At 39.3% G+C, this 14,071-nt stretch overlaps 1 protein-coding gene across 6 annotated transcripts in view; it reads right to left on the bottom strand.

Annotated features, from left to right (window-relative positions):
* CLSTN2 (calsyntenin 2) overlaps positions 1-14,071 on the bottom strand; it is a 328,090-nt gene that overhangs the window by 127,617 nt on the left and 186,402 nt on the right. The gene's annotated exons all lie outside the window — the stretch shown is intronic.

Raw genomic sequence — 14,071 nt, forward strand, 5'->3', positions numbered from 1 at the left:
CCCTTTTTACCTCTATTCTGAGTCCCTGAAGAGCATGATAGTTGGGTTGTTCAGGAAATAACGGCAACACGTTGGTGGACCACAGATGGATTTATTTTGTTTTATCCCTTCAGACTCTCTGCTGTTTTGCTAACACAGCTTTTACTCATTATCCCACTGAGATTATGGCATCTGAGGTCAGCTATCAGTACATGCCTTTTCCCCCCTTTCATTCACTCATTTGTCCTGGAACATTCTGTTTCCTGCTGTGTGAGAATGTTATCCTCTCACTCTGGTTTCAAGTGGGGTCTGTTTGAGTGTGTCAAAGCAAGATGCTGCTGTCTTTCAGTTCCTGCACTCCACTGTCTGAACATTCTATGCATTCATAAAGAAAGAACTTCTATTCAGAAATATTTTATGCTCATCACTTTTCAGATATACTTTTGATTCTTGCTGAAGATAAAAATTTTGAAAGTCTGTTAATGAAGACAGCTGACAGATTTTGCCATAGTTAGTTAAGGCATACGAAAGGCTTCGTTTCATACTGGGCATTTGTAGCATTTAAAATGGTTAAAATTTAAATTTCTTAGAGCTAGAAAATGCAAGATGTAACAGCTCTTCCTTTAATGTTGCACTTTAAACTTTAGGGCTTGCAAAGCTCACAACTTTCCTCCATGCCATTATGAGCTGGACAAGGAATTGGAATGTGACCACTTTAAACATCATGGAGAAAGGACTTGACTTTGAACTCTGTGCTGCTGATAGGAGCCCTGGGAGCAAGAGATGACATCCTGCCTCAGATCAGTGTTTCAGATACACAATTTATAGTTCCCCTTGTTTTTCAGTAAATTAAATCAGGGACTTGTTTGCTTTATTTACTCAATGGTAAACTGGCTTGCTCCCTCCTAAGTTGTTGCTGCTGTCATTTATTGTGGATGGTTCTCCAGTGCTAAATGAAATGTAAGCACGGGATGTCTTCACAAAATCTGTTTAATTTTCTCCTGCATCAATGAAACACAAGTGTCTAGGACTGCTTTTGTTACTGCTTGATATGGTTTTTTCTTCATTAGATAATTACTTATGTTCAAGTAAGCTCTTGTTTTTACTTTGGTAGTGGAATTTCCTCTTTCTGCATAGAGAGGCCATTAAAAAGGTAATTAAATTAAATAATGGGTGAACATGCAGAATACAGTGATTGATTGCAGGTGATAGTGAGCAGAGATGTACTTCAGATATTTATGTGCTGAAGCAGGATCCAAAATGCCATGTTCTTGTAAGAATGTATTGGAACAGAAGTGAGGGGTAGAGATCCTGAATTATGGACTCTCATTAGCAGTTATTTGTAACTTTTATCTTCTTGACTGAAGATTGAAGAACAGTTCTCTTCTGTATGATTATTTATTACAGGCTTGTCTTCTGAAGTATTTGCTCGAGATAACTCTTGATGAATCAGCTTTACTTGCTTGAAAAGCATTCATGTCTGATAAAACAATACTTGAATAACAGGATAGTAGGATTGCAACACAAGATGTTTTGCTGGCAGCAGATATGAGAGAACAACTCTTCCTGAGAGTGCTAAATTCAATCTGAGTAGCACTTGATCCATATTCCTGACAGGTAAAGCTAAATGGTGTTAAAGCAACAAAGAAACTTTTTTGTGCATGAGAAAGGCAGATAAAATACAACACCATAGCCTGCAATACAAACAATGGAGCTTCAACATGAGGCAGAGAATTATTTCTCCAGGCAGATGTGATTAGGAAGGAAGTAAAACAGTGAAAGAAAGCTCAGACCGTGTGAGACTGGACTGCAAAGTCTTCAAGGTGCAGAGTGGGAGGAGGTTGGAACAAACCTCAAACTAGGAAAGAAAAAACATCCAGGGTACAGTTCGTAGCAATAAAACAAATTAATAAATAATTAAATAAATGCTAAACCATGTTACCATCAGCATCAAAAAGGTCCTCCCAGCATCCACTTGTATTCCCTCAAAAGCAGAACTTTAGATGTTGTCCATTCATCCCTGATACCAAAGACAAAGCCCTCAGTATTTTCTCTTTCAGTAACTTTCGTGATGTTTTTTCTTTTCATTCAGACTACAGACGTAGTCTTTGGAAATGGGCTGTCAAAATGCAACCTCTTAATTCATTATATACTGCAGAAAGAAAAGACATAGAAAGCTTCAACATTTTAAATTTTCACATGCTAAAAGGTTTTCCATTCTAATCGTATCAAGCTGGATGAATGGAATTCAAATAGAGAAAATTAGGCTATGTTTGGGCAAGTGTTCATTCAGATTTTTGCTTTTCAGGTATGTCCTGAGATAGTGAGGGATTTTGTCTGATTTATTGACACACCCACTCCCAAAACCACAAAACAGAAGGTGGCAGCATTTCAGGAGAAAAGAAAACCAGGATGATAACAGAGAATTTAGAGACTCAAAGTGTTTCTTGTTTCTTTGACACCAAGATTACTTAAAGAAAATACCTCAACAGAGCCACGCCCAGCTAGAGCTTCCTCGTAATCTTTTGACCATTTGGAAATTCTGGCATCAGTGTGAGAATAACAGATGACCTCTAATTCCAAAGGAGATTTTCCTTTAACATCATGCAGTGCAGAAATACAGGTCTGCTGAAAAGTTCCTGGGAATGAAATTCATTTTTTCCTTTACATTTTAGCATGGCTGAAGCCTGGTTTAATCCAGGGCCATTTCAGAAAAGACATTTCCCTGACTGGAAACAATCCAAAACAAAACGAGGGGAAGAGCTGTGAGTGACATGGCAAAAAAAAAAAGACAACCAAGGTTAGGCAGATTATGAGTTTTATAGGCATGGAGAAAAGTAATTGAATTTTTATCTTGCATTAAGGGGAAGAAAATATCCCTCTATCAGCAATAGAGGGAACAGAAAGGCATATTTTACAGCCTGAATAAACTTATTCTAAATCACACCAAACACAACAGAATCTATTTTTCAAACTCCTGAAAAAAATGAAAGCTTTTCAATTAAAAAAAAAAAAAAAGTCTTAGCCAATTTGTGTTAATTGAATAAAGACTGAAGCATTTTTATTTTTAAAAATTTTATTAGAAGAATCCCAAGCCCTCCAAGCCTTCGAGGACAGAGGAGGTCAGACAAACCTACTTAAAATCAAACAAAGCAGTTTGCAAATTACTGTTTACAAGAACAAGTTTGCAATATGTGTCCATGAGAAAAACAAATAATAATAAATGCAGCAAAAGGTTTGAAAATGGCAAAATAATACTTCTGTTCATTCAGGCATGGGAGTTCAGAGTATTGAATATCCACAGGCTATACCTGAAGCTAACACTGCCAGAATCCCCCCTTGCAGAGAGAGGGTGACTGGCTATTAGAGGGTCTGACAGTGCAGATTAGAAACAGCAACAGTTGAGAGAAGTTCTTAAATAAGGCCAGATATTTTCTACAAACTAGGAAGATTCAAGCATATTTCATCTCCAGACTAGAAATGATTTTTGTATCAAGCAGGTGTATGGTAGCTCACTCAGCTATGAATGTATTTATTTTGATTTTTTTCTCCCAAAGTATAAATTCTTCATTAAATATTTCAGGTTTCCTTTTCTGCCCTAATTCATGCACGAAAATCCTGCTAGGTGGGTGCCTCAGCCACAGAGACAGAAGAGCAGATTTTGTATGCAAATTTTCTACACTTGGGGCTCTCCTTACCAGTAGTTCAAGGAACGTATCTGGATTACAAACACAGTTTGGTCAAATTTTGGTAACTGGACCAGGTTGGGCTTACTGCAGGGTAAAGCATTTAATGAGCTGCAGGAATGACACAACATTCCTCAGAAGATGCTCCACAGCACTGACAAAACGATTTTCCAGAGCAAAGATATCAGCTGCAACACAGAGAATGAAGAGGTCCAAGATGGAAGGATGTATCTCTCTCAAACTGGCACCTGAACACCCAAATTCATGAGCTTGTTCCAGCCCCACCAGAATTCTAATAGTTACTGCATCTGAAAATGAAAGGGGAGTCTGGAGGAGAATTTTCCCCTCTCCTCCAGGCAGAGACAGCTTCAGCAGCAGAGTTTAGCAGACAGCATTTGGTATCACAAAGGCAATTCCCTTGAAGCCCTCAGTGCTTACAAGTGTCCAGCAATAAAGTCTGTCCTTTATTTCCTACTGACCAGGGGCATTCATCTGAAAATACTAATGCAACCCAAGAACAGACACAGCCCCTATCAGCCTTTTATCCCTCTGACATTTTGTGCAATTCCTAAGTTTAATGATTCATACTAAAAATTAAATAATCTAAGTACCATTCCAATGCTTCTGCTTTCTGGACTTCCCACACTGCATCCGTGCCTAAAGTGTCTGGGCTTCCTGGGACACTGGATGACAGACGAAGTGACTCTCACACCTGAGTGAGCCCAGAACAATGGCATGTGTCTCCATTTTTCTCAGGGAATGTGCCCTGATGCTGTTCCCCAGCCTGTCCCCTCTGGCTCCACAGCACATGCTAAGAACAGGAGGGAAAAACAGAAGGTGAGCCTCAGATATTTTGCACATGTATTTGTATAGAAGAAAACAAACCCTAAGAGAGCTGGAATAATGCAGTGTGTTCCAAACACACTCCTCTGGGGAATTTTTCTCTCCCAAAGCACTTTCTGTCTGTTGTTTGTGCATCCTGCCACTGAGTGTTGTACAACTGAATGCTCCACATGCTTCTGTCAGACTTTCATCATCCCCTTCTCACAGCCATCTGAAATGCCATCAAACTCTGGAGTGATTCAAGTAGGGACTGAGGATTTCACTGCTTGAGAACAAAACAGAAACACCTTTCCCAGGCTGAACTGCAATTCACCAGTGCTATGGTGTTAAACCAGGCTGCCAAAACATAACAAAGATATTATAAGGGATGAGCCACAAACGTTTTTGTCTGGTCAGTCTGGATTTTCCCACACAAACTAATTAGCCCAGTGTCCTGGCATGCTGCAGGCTTCGTGAGTTATCTGAATTTCATTTATTCTGTCACATTCTGAGACCTGACAGAGAGAAACTATCATAATGCTGTAACTAACAGTTTGGTTGGGTGTTGGGTTTTTTGGTTTTTTTTTTTGGTGTGATTTTGCTGTTCTGAATACAAAGAGTCACCAAGCAGTACTGATTGAAAGATTCACAAACAGAGGCTCCACTACTTGTATACAAAACCCTCTTGGTAAAAACTTTGCTTTTACCTTTTTCTGGTACCACTGTTATCACACACGGAGTTTTGGTTTCCAGAAGCTAATTTGTTGTATCTCAGTTAATTGTTTTATTTCTTTATCTAAAAGGGAACTTCCCACAGTTGAAGGCAACAGAATAACCAAGCTCTACTAGAGGAAATATTAAAGTACCTGTTAAAGCCTGTCGTTTATGGCAGGGAAAAATAATGGATTTTTCTTCTTCGTAATTCTAAAGATCTGCTTTTTACATTTCAGTTTTGAACTTTGAGAAAATCCAACTGATGAGTACCATTTCTTCCCAAAACTGTGAATTGCAAATTACTAGTGGCAAAGAGAGCAAAATTGAGAAAAAATGCAGAAAGAAGTGATGCTGTGAAAAACGGGGTTTTGTTCAGTGATTACTTCAATAAGAAGAGAATACTCATGTACGAGAGCACCCATTGATGCAGGATGGAAAAGTTGTTCAGCAGCTTCCATGAGTGTCTCTGCTTTTTTGTTCTGCTTATGCATTCTGCTTACAGAGAACTTCATTTTCACAACAAGGCACACTTAATTTAGGACATTTATAAAAGAAAGTATTTGCCATTAATAAAGGTTAGGCCTAATTTTTCTTACACACCTTAGTACAAAGGTGGAATTCACCACACTTAACCACATTAACATGCAGTTGCTTCACTGGTGCTTCCCTCAGCATGGAAGAATGAGGTGTACCTGGATTATTCCTCATGTAATATCATCTTGCAGGCATTCCCTGCAGTTTGCTTATCTCTGTAGCATGAAGCAAGAAGCAGCTTATGGATGTGGTCCATTAAAAATATGTTTGCTTTATTCTCCTGTATTGTATCAATAAGGAGAGACAGATTTAAGATCTGGAGCTAGAAATGCAAACTAAATCATCCCTTTCAGCCAATTTAAAAGGTGAACATCTTATCTAGGTTATCCAGATCCCATCAATTTGTAGAGGTACAAAGGATATAATCCTCTCTTGTTCTAAAAGATCTCAAACACTAAAGGCTCTATAGTGTGCACAGTGCCCTCTTAGAATCTGAAACATTAAATTTTCCTCTATTAACCCAATCAGCATTTTCCCAGTTGTTGTCAGTGTAGCAAGGGCACACTTCCAATCATTTGCCTTAAGGAAATCTATTCTATATATTTATATATAAATACATTATATATATTTATATATTGTGGTGTTAAATGCCACATCTGACACACACTTCAAACTCCAGTAACTACAGGGGCACTAACAGCAGGCTGTACCCTAAATGAGTTCTGGGGGAATTAAACTGCAACTGTAAACAAGCAAAGTCACTAATAAGCTGAGACAGAAAACAGAGCTGCTGGCTGCCTTTCAAGTTCAGAGGAGTATTCGAATGGGTGTGTTATACTCGAGAGCAGAGAACTAGATCAGGGCAATAATTAATTCATTGTTTATCTGAAAGTTGTTAGAAATTTGAAGGGTAATATCCAGAATGCAGGAAATTGGAAGCTGTGTCAATTCTGTGATCCAATATTTACCACAGCAGGGGAGCAGGAGCTGTCACTGAGGTCACAGTTAGACACACAAATGTGAAGAGACAACCATCTCAACACAAAGATCCACCACACATTAAAATCTATTGCAAATGCATCAGAAACACAATGTCATGTCAATCCATATGTAAGAAAATTACTCTGATGCCCAGAAGTTGTCTTTGCCACCAAGGGGAATTGCAAATGGTGTCCTGCTGACATTTGTTTCCATAAAAAGAAAAATCAAGAGGGGACGAGACACATGCTCTCTACTGGGGTAAGTTCAGAGGGGGGAAAAAAAGGCAATTATATAAGCAGAAATGTCTCCACATATCAGTACAGTTTCTCTATACTCTGAAGCAGTGATCTTGCAAAAACTCTCTGAATGATTTTTGCTAGGTCTGCTGGCCAGTGGGAGGCTGTGTAAACACATACACATGACCTTCAGCTTCAGATTACAGGCTTACAGACGACAGTCATGATGCAGATTCAGGGAGCGCTTTCCTGGCCCAGTAAGTCACAAACTTCCTAGCAAGTCCACAAAACATAAATACATAAATTTTTCTCTTTGTGTTTTTAGTACAAGTATCAAAAAACCTCCAAAAAACAAGTGTTTAGAGATGTTTACTAAGGTCAGAACTTTGTATTGCTTTATGAAGCAATGCTCTATGTCAATGTATTCCAATGTGCCTTTCCAAGGGAAATGTATGGCACTGGTTTCCAGGAAGTGGAAAAGGGCTCTCGAAAGCACAGGAGAGATGTTCTGTCCCAATCACCTTCCTCTCAGATGGGCAAGAATGAACAAACTTTTAATTTCCTCTGTGAATCAGAGACTTGAGTTACCTGGTTTGCTCAAAGAAATCACAAAAGCCAACTTTATGTTGAATCTGATACTCTTCTCTCCCCAGAACAGATCTGCCCTCCCATTCTGTGCACCATGGGATATTTGAAACCAGGCTGCTGTTCATGCAGCTCACCAGTACATAACATAAGCAGCACTGCTCTCAGGACTCTTTCACACCACAGACAGACTTCTGGAGCTCTTCCAACCTTTACAGAACAAATAAGCCTTTGTCATTTTTTATTTCATGTTATTAAAAGAAATACATTGATAAGTAAAGCAGGGTTCACTGTGGTAAAACAGACAATCTATTCTTCAAACATGCTTTTAGCTCACCCTTACCACAAAGGCAGAAGCTGGGAACTCAGAGCATGTAAGGACTCAGCCTGCACTCCAGGTCACCAGGAACTCCACCTGCTCAGGTGATCCCAACACTGGTACATCAGTCTTGAAACAGCATTATGGATTTAATCAGAAAACAGTTCCAGACATCACTCACTTCAGATCACCTTAGTGAGCACACTATAGGTGTTTCTATAGGTGACACAGGCCACTGAAAATCTTGTGCTAGTGTGTGCTTCACACCAAGGCCAGCAGTAACTGGAGTTGGAATGCAAATCTAATCATAAGTAGTTGAACTGAAATTCAAGCTTATGCTTAATGAATTCAACAAAAAATTATGTGTTTACTCTTTAAAACAAACAAACAAATTCAAGACACCCCCACTGAAAACAGATGTGTTTCTTTTTTATTTTCCCCATCTTTTAAAATAAGTGCTCTGTTTATTGTTCAATATTTCAAAGGATCTATAACTATCTGAGTACATGCCCTTATGCCTGTGGGGTCTTATAAAATTTGACATTTAAAAGCTGGTAATAAAGTATGTAAAATTATTTGCCCCTTAACTAAAGATTATACATTCCCATTTAGGTAAAGTCAAATTCTTACAGAGTTGTTTAAGGCACATCAGCTGCATAATCTGATTCTGAAAATCAGTTCTTTCTTAGACTATGAGATACGTTTTCTCAGTTGTAGGTCTTGTTATATTCCCTAAAAAATCAAGGCTAGAGACAATGAAGGAGGCTCGAAGTAAAATGAAATTTAAAAAAAACCCCTTGCTTCCCTGAGTATCCTTGTATTTTCTCAGATATGGTAGAGTTAAATCTCTGTATTCAAGCTGCAAGTTTCAAAGCTGATATTACACTTAGTTTCAAATCCTTGAAAAGAGAAGTTTGCTAAGGAAACTTTGACAGACCTTGAACAACAGCACCTCACAACTCCTTCATAATGCAACCTGACTGCTATTGATTTAAAGCTGCTCTGTATTCCACTTAGCTCTGCCTCTTCATTTGAGTTTCTTGTATTATCCTCATTAATTGAACTGGTTTTGTGGTGGAACCTTCTGAATACTGAAGTCCTGGCCCTGTTCAGTGCTTGGTTCCCATGACTGCTAATGACCAGGTTGTACTGAGGGTACTGCTGCATCACTGTGCACTCCTGGGCCAGGAAGAAAAGGTGACAACACAGGTGATGTTCAGAGAAAGGGAGACTTCCTTTTGTCCCCAGAACTCTGCATTTCTGGATGGAACATCAGAGCAAGGTGCTGGGAGCACGAAGTTCCTTTTCAGCCAGTGCTCTGCTGCTGAACTTCAGAAGGTGACAGTCCTACACCTGTCTGTGTCACTGGAGGTTCACCCTGGCGCTGCAAAGGTTCCCAGGAACTCTGTCCAGCTTCCAGGGGAGTATGGATTATCCCTGCTGGAGCAGTGCTCCCAGTGAACACCTCTGCTCAAAGCAAGCCCCTCTCTCCCAGCAGTGACTCCTGTGAGTGCTGAGCCATCCTGAGGAGCACACACACGTCATTCTGAGTACTGTACTCAAAACATTGTAAAAACATTGTAAAAACTGTAAAACCCTGCCAGGTGACATCCAGCAGGAACTGTACAGCCTCCCTGCAAGCTCCCTGCACAAGCCTTGATCTGTTTTTATGGATGGCACATTACTGCATTTCCCAGTGAGCCCTATCACATTTTGCCACACTGGAAAGATGTAACTATGAGTCCCAGTGATTACTGAGTAGAAGGATTAAAACAGCATTCATTAATAGGAATAGAATTCATTTCATTTGTGCCATGAAACTGTCTTTGCTGCACCATGATAATGACACTTCAAGTTCTGTGGGGTTTCTCTCCCCCAGCAATGTGGAAGAGTAACAGAAGGAACAAAAGGCACAGCAAAGGATCACTTAAGCAATAAATATTCTTCAGGGTCATTGAGACAATAAAATATAACCTCTGCCAAAGGATGGGGTTCACACTATATTTGATCAATTTTCTTTAATGTAATGGACATTCTGATGTTTAGCATTTTTACAATGCTTCCATATAACTTTGCTGGTATCAAAATAAGATTTTTTTTCATCAAAGCCTTTCAGTTAACTGATTTTGTTTGAGGTTTAAAATAAAAAAAAAAAAGGTATCTCAATCACACCGGAACAATGAAAAGCTTGGTTTTATCATGTAGTTTTCACAGAACACTTGAGGGAAAAACACCTTTAGCTACTTAGCTGCCTCTTTTCAACTACCTTGAAATTAGCAGGAAATGAGGATAAATCTTGGCTTTTAGCAAGATTTAGTATCAATTAGTCAACTGTGTCTGAGAAGCTTAATGAGCAAAAATGTACCCTAAGAGCATTAAATAACCAAAATTCCCTAATAAATTTCCTGACACATTCCAGAAAGAGAAATGTTATGCTACAGGAATTATTTTTTTAAATGTACAATTTAGTTTAATGTTAGCATTTAATTTCCCATCAGGAGCCTGTGTTTGACAGGCATTTCCCAATGTCCCCACCTTCCCCAGTTGGCTCAAACATGGTGTCAAAAGCCAAGTTGTGTTCCGTGCTGCCACTTCCCTCAGAATCACTTTGTCATTTCCCCAGGGATTTGTCTCACAGTAATTCTTCTACAGTTTGTTTGTTTTACCAGCAACTAAAGAATTGCAGTGCTGGGGCTCAGGACTGACCTACAAATGTGCACAGCACAAGGCCCAGAACCACTTCTAATTCCAGAAAGCTGCAGAACATGGATAGCTCAGACAACCATTTTTCACTGGTGTAATCTCAAAGGATACAAAACTAAGCTGTCATTCCAAGAAGAATGATCTTCATTTTAAAGTCATTTCTTCTTTTCATTACAATCTGCTTTTTCTAATTTATGAATTTATTTTAATGAGAAGGACTGGGGGGGAGTGAGAAAGAATAAAATCAATGCAATTACTGGTCTAGTACTAAAACATGGGGGGTTTTAAAGACACATTGCTTCAAAAGAAAACCCTTTTTATATCTGAATGTCAGAGCCCTCACCCTTTAATCCTAAAGTGTGTAGTCTCATGAAGAAGGCTTAACATTTTCTAGGCAGTTCTGTGCTGAAGATCTCACCCTACAAAGCACATCCCAGGACTTTGAACACAAAATCTGTATCACAGAAAATGGTCCATTCTCTGCCATCTGTAGCCACCGTAGTCCCTGGGGGATGTGAAGAAAAACATTGATTAAAGCACAAAGGCAGCAATACAATTTTCCCTGCTTTGCTTTGTTTAGCCTCAAAGAGCAAATCAATGATGTGACCATAATGCAGCAAAACACCCAAGGTAGATGACAAGATTTAGAGGTAAGAAGCAGACTTAAAGGAATGGAGAGGAGATAATAGGAAATAGTTTATCCTCCAGTAAGACAAAATTTGTAATTATTTCAGTGAGGTTCTGATTCAGGAAAACATTTAGTCATGGTTGTTTCCCCAAGTGCATTCAGGGTATGCTGAACCTGGGGTTCCACCTCTGCAGGAAGGCAAGGATCCTTCATTCACAGTGCAAAGGTGAGGCAACAAAACGAATCAACATAATCTGATCTCTCTGTACGTAAAAATCGCTAAACATCTTTTACAAGCCCTGTGATTTTCCAGCATTGAAATATTTTATACACTTATGAGATGGTCAACCTTTCAACTAACTATCAGACTGAACAAGGTTCTTCCCACATTCAAAAAAATGTGGAATTCCATCCCAATCAATGCACTTCAGCAGTGGGGAGAGTCTCCTTGAAAAACATCCTGCTCAGACCCCTGCTCAGGGGATGTTTTCTGAGCCCATCCAACCCAATCTCAGCCTGCTGCAGTCCTTCCCCTCCCAAAGACAGTGGTGCCACCGCAAGGGAGGAAAAGGAGCCCAGTGTGGGGACAGTGCCACTGCTCAGAGCAGCAAAGGCTCCTGGAGGGAGATCACCACAGCCAGCACCCAGTGTCCCAGGGACCAAACAGCAGCACTGCACAATGCCCAGGAGAGCTGGAACTCCTCAAACAGAAAGAGGAACACTCATGAGAATCTGCCTTGCTGGATGTGGAAAGGTAGTGCTGAAGGATTCTTCCCTATCTCCATTAAGAAAGGGTCTCCCCTCCTTTCTTAAGGATGTGGATCCTTTGCAGCAGTTCAAATTCCCAAATGCATGAGCTCTGTAGAAGCAAGTTCTGCAGTTTTGAACTGCAGAAGCAAGTTCAAAAATCCAAACACCTCCAAAACTGGACTAAAACTCATCAAGTCTTGATGGTGTTAGAAGCTGGTGTGGTACTAACAACATGTGAGGCCTCAAGATGTGGCTCTGATGGAGACAAAGCTGACTCCAGCATCCAGGAGGCTGGAATGTCACAATGCCAAGTGCCCCCAGTTCAGCCCCAAGAGGCACAGACTGCACTCAAGGTACTGCTGCACAGAAATATGTGTGCCCTGGCCTGCATTAAATAACCAGAGAACAGACCGTGCCGCATGAGCCATTGCCTTAAATCATCCACACATTAAAGAACAAATGGAAAGGAAAATCTGCTCTGAAATCATGAAAAAATTTCCTGCCATGTGTTTCTTCATGGGAAAGGGAGAGCTGGGCTCCAGATTTGTGTGTTAGATATTTTTATTCTATAAAGCTGATCTTTAGTTAGTGCAATAGATTAGCCACAGTGATGGATACTGGAATGAAGAGTAAAGTGTCCCTATCCAAAATGTGCTCATACCAAAGGAAGAACAGATGGCTTAACAAACAAACTATTACACAGCACAAGGATTTTCCACAATATACCAATTCCCTTTACTACTGGAATTATTAATTTCCTGGGACATTTGTGATCATATCTAGTTAAAAAGTTGGCTAGGCTAAACATTAATTTCCAAAATACTGCGGCATCTTTTTACTCAATTCAAAGCTGATTGCAAGAGTAAAGCCTGGAAATGCTATTCTAGAATACTCTTCTAATTCAGTATCACAGCTTTGATAGCACAGGAGTGAAGGAAGGTGCTTATATCCATCAGGAACAGATGGAAATAACAGTCTTACAGTAAATTCCTTGTGGATGAGCTCTCCGAGGGATTCTTTGAGAACACAGAAAATGGTTATTTCTAGAGACTGTGCATTCTACTTTGACATAAGCCTCATTCCTAAAAAATTACTTTTAGTACATCATTGAGACCTCAGTTCAGATTTTTCAGGTCTTTATTACCATTTTTGCCATTAAAGCAGCACTCCCTAGGTTTTAGAGACTCAAAATGACATTTTCCTTCCTGCGAAGGGACTAGAAATTCAAGGAACATGGCCTAGAGGTTGTCCTAAAGTGAAGTTCTATGAAATAGTCTATTAAATTCCATCCAGAAATGAAAACACTTCTCTAGGAAACAAGTACTTTTAAAAATATTAACTTTCTTTCTTATCATCATTCATTTAATTCTTCAAATCAGGCTGAAAAAACTGAATAAAGATCCTATGAACTCTGTTATGTCTTAGAAATAAAAGTGTATTCTCACACTATTTTGAGACCTGAATAATGACATCATACATACAGGATATTTTTTTACTCATAGCTCTCTATTTCTAAAAGGATGGAATGACAAGGAATATTGACTGTACTCCAGTTTCCACTTTCCCAGCTGCCAAGGTTCTCAAGAATTAAAGGATCCCACGGAGACACAAATCATCGTCATAATAACTCACAGCTTAATCAAAAAATAACTATTTTTAAGCAGCTGCAATTAAATAAATTCTAGCAAGCTGATGCTGTAAAACTACTTCTTATCTTTTAGCTTTTCTCTGGCAAATTTGTATATGTATAAAACTCTCTGCTCTATTACTGTGTGCTGTCTATTAAAATAACAACCTTTCAGAGGGGGCTATAGGAGGAAGGAGTCTTGGACATTGCAAATTTTCCTTTATCTTGCAAAGGGATGAAATGGTGATGAAAAAGATGCTTTGGGGGAAAAAACAAACAAACAAACAAACAAAAAAAAACCCCAAAAAACAGAGATAGGGGAAGGAGTAAAAAGCATCATTTTAACTGTCAATCTCATATTTCACCTCTGACTCAGATGAAAAACTTTGTCTCCTGCACTCCAAATGAAATCTCTCAGTACTGGGTTCAATGTAATTCTGTTTCTTATAAATTCTTCTGCTGAAGCTGGTTTTGTTTGGCTAATTCTGAGGGGAAAGAGAAAGATAA

Source organism: Poecile atricapillus, chromosome 8, assembly GCF_030490865.1.
Source record: "Poecile atricapillus isolate bPoeAtr1 chromosome 8, bPoeAtr1.hap1, whole genome shotgun sequence".
NCBI classification, from domain to species: Eukaryota; Metazoa; Chordata; class Aves; order Passeriformes; family Paridae; genus Poecile; species Poecile atricapillus.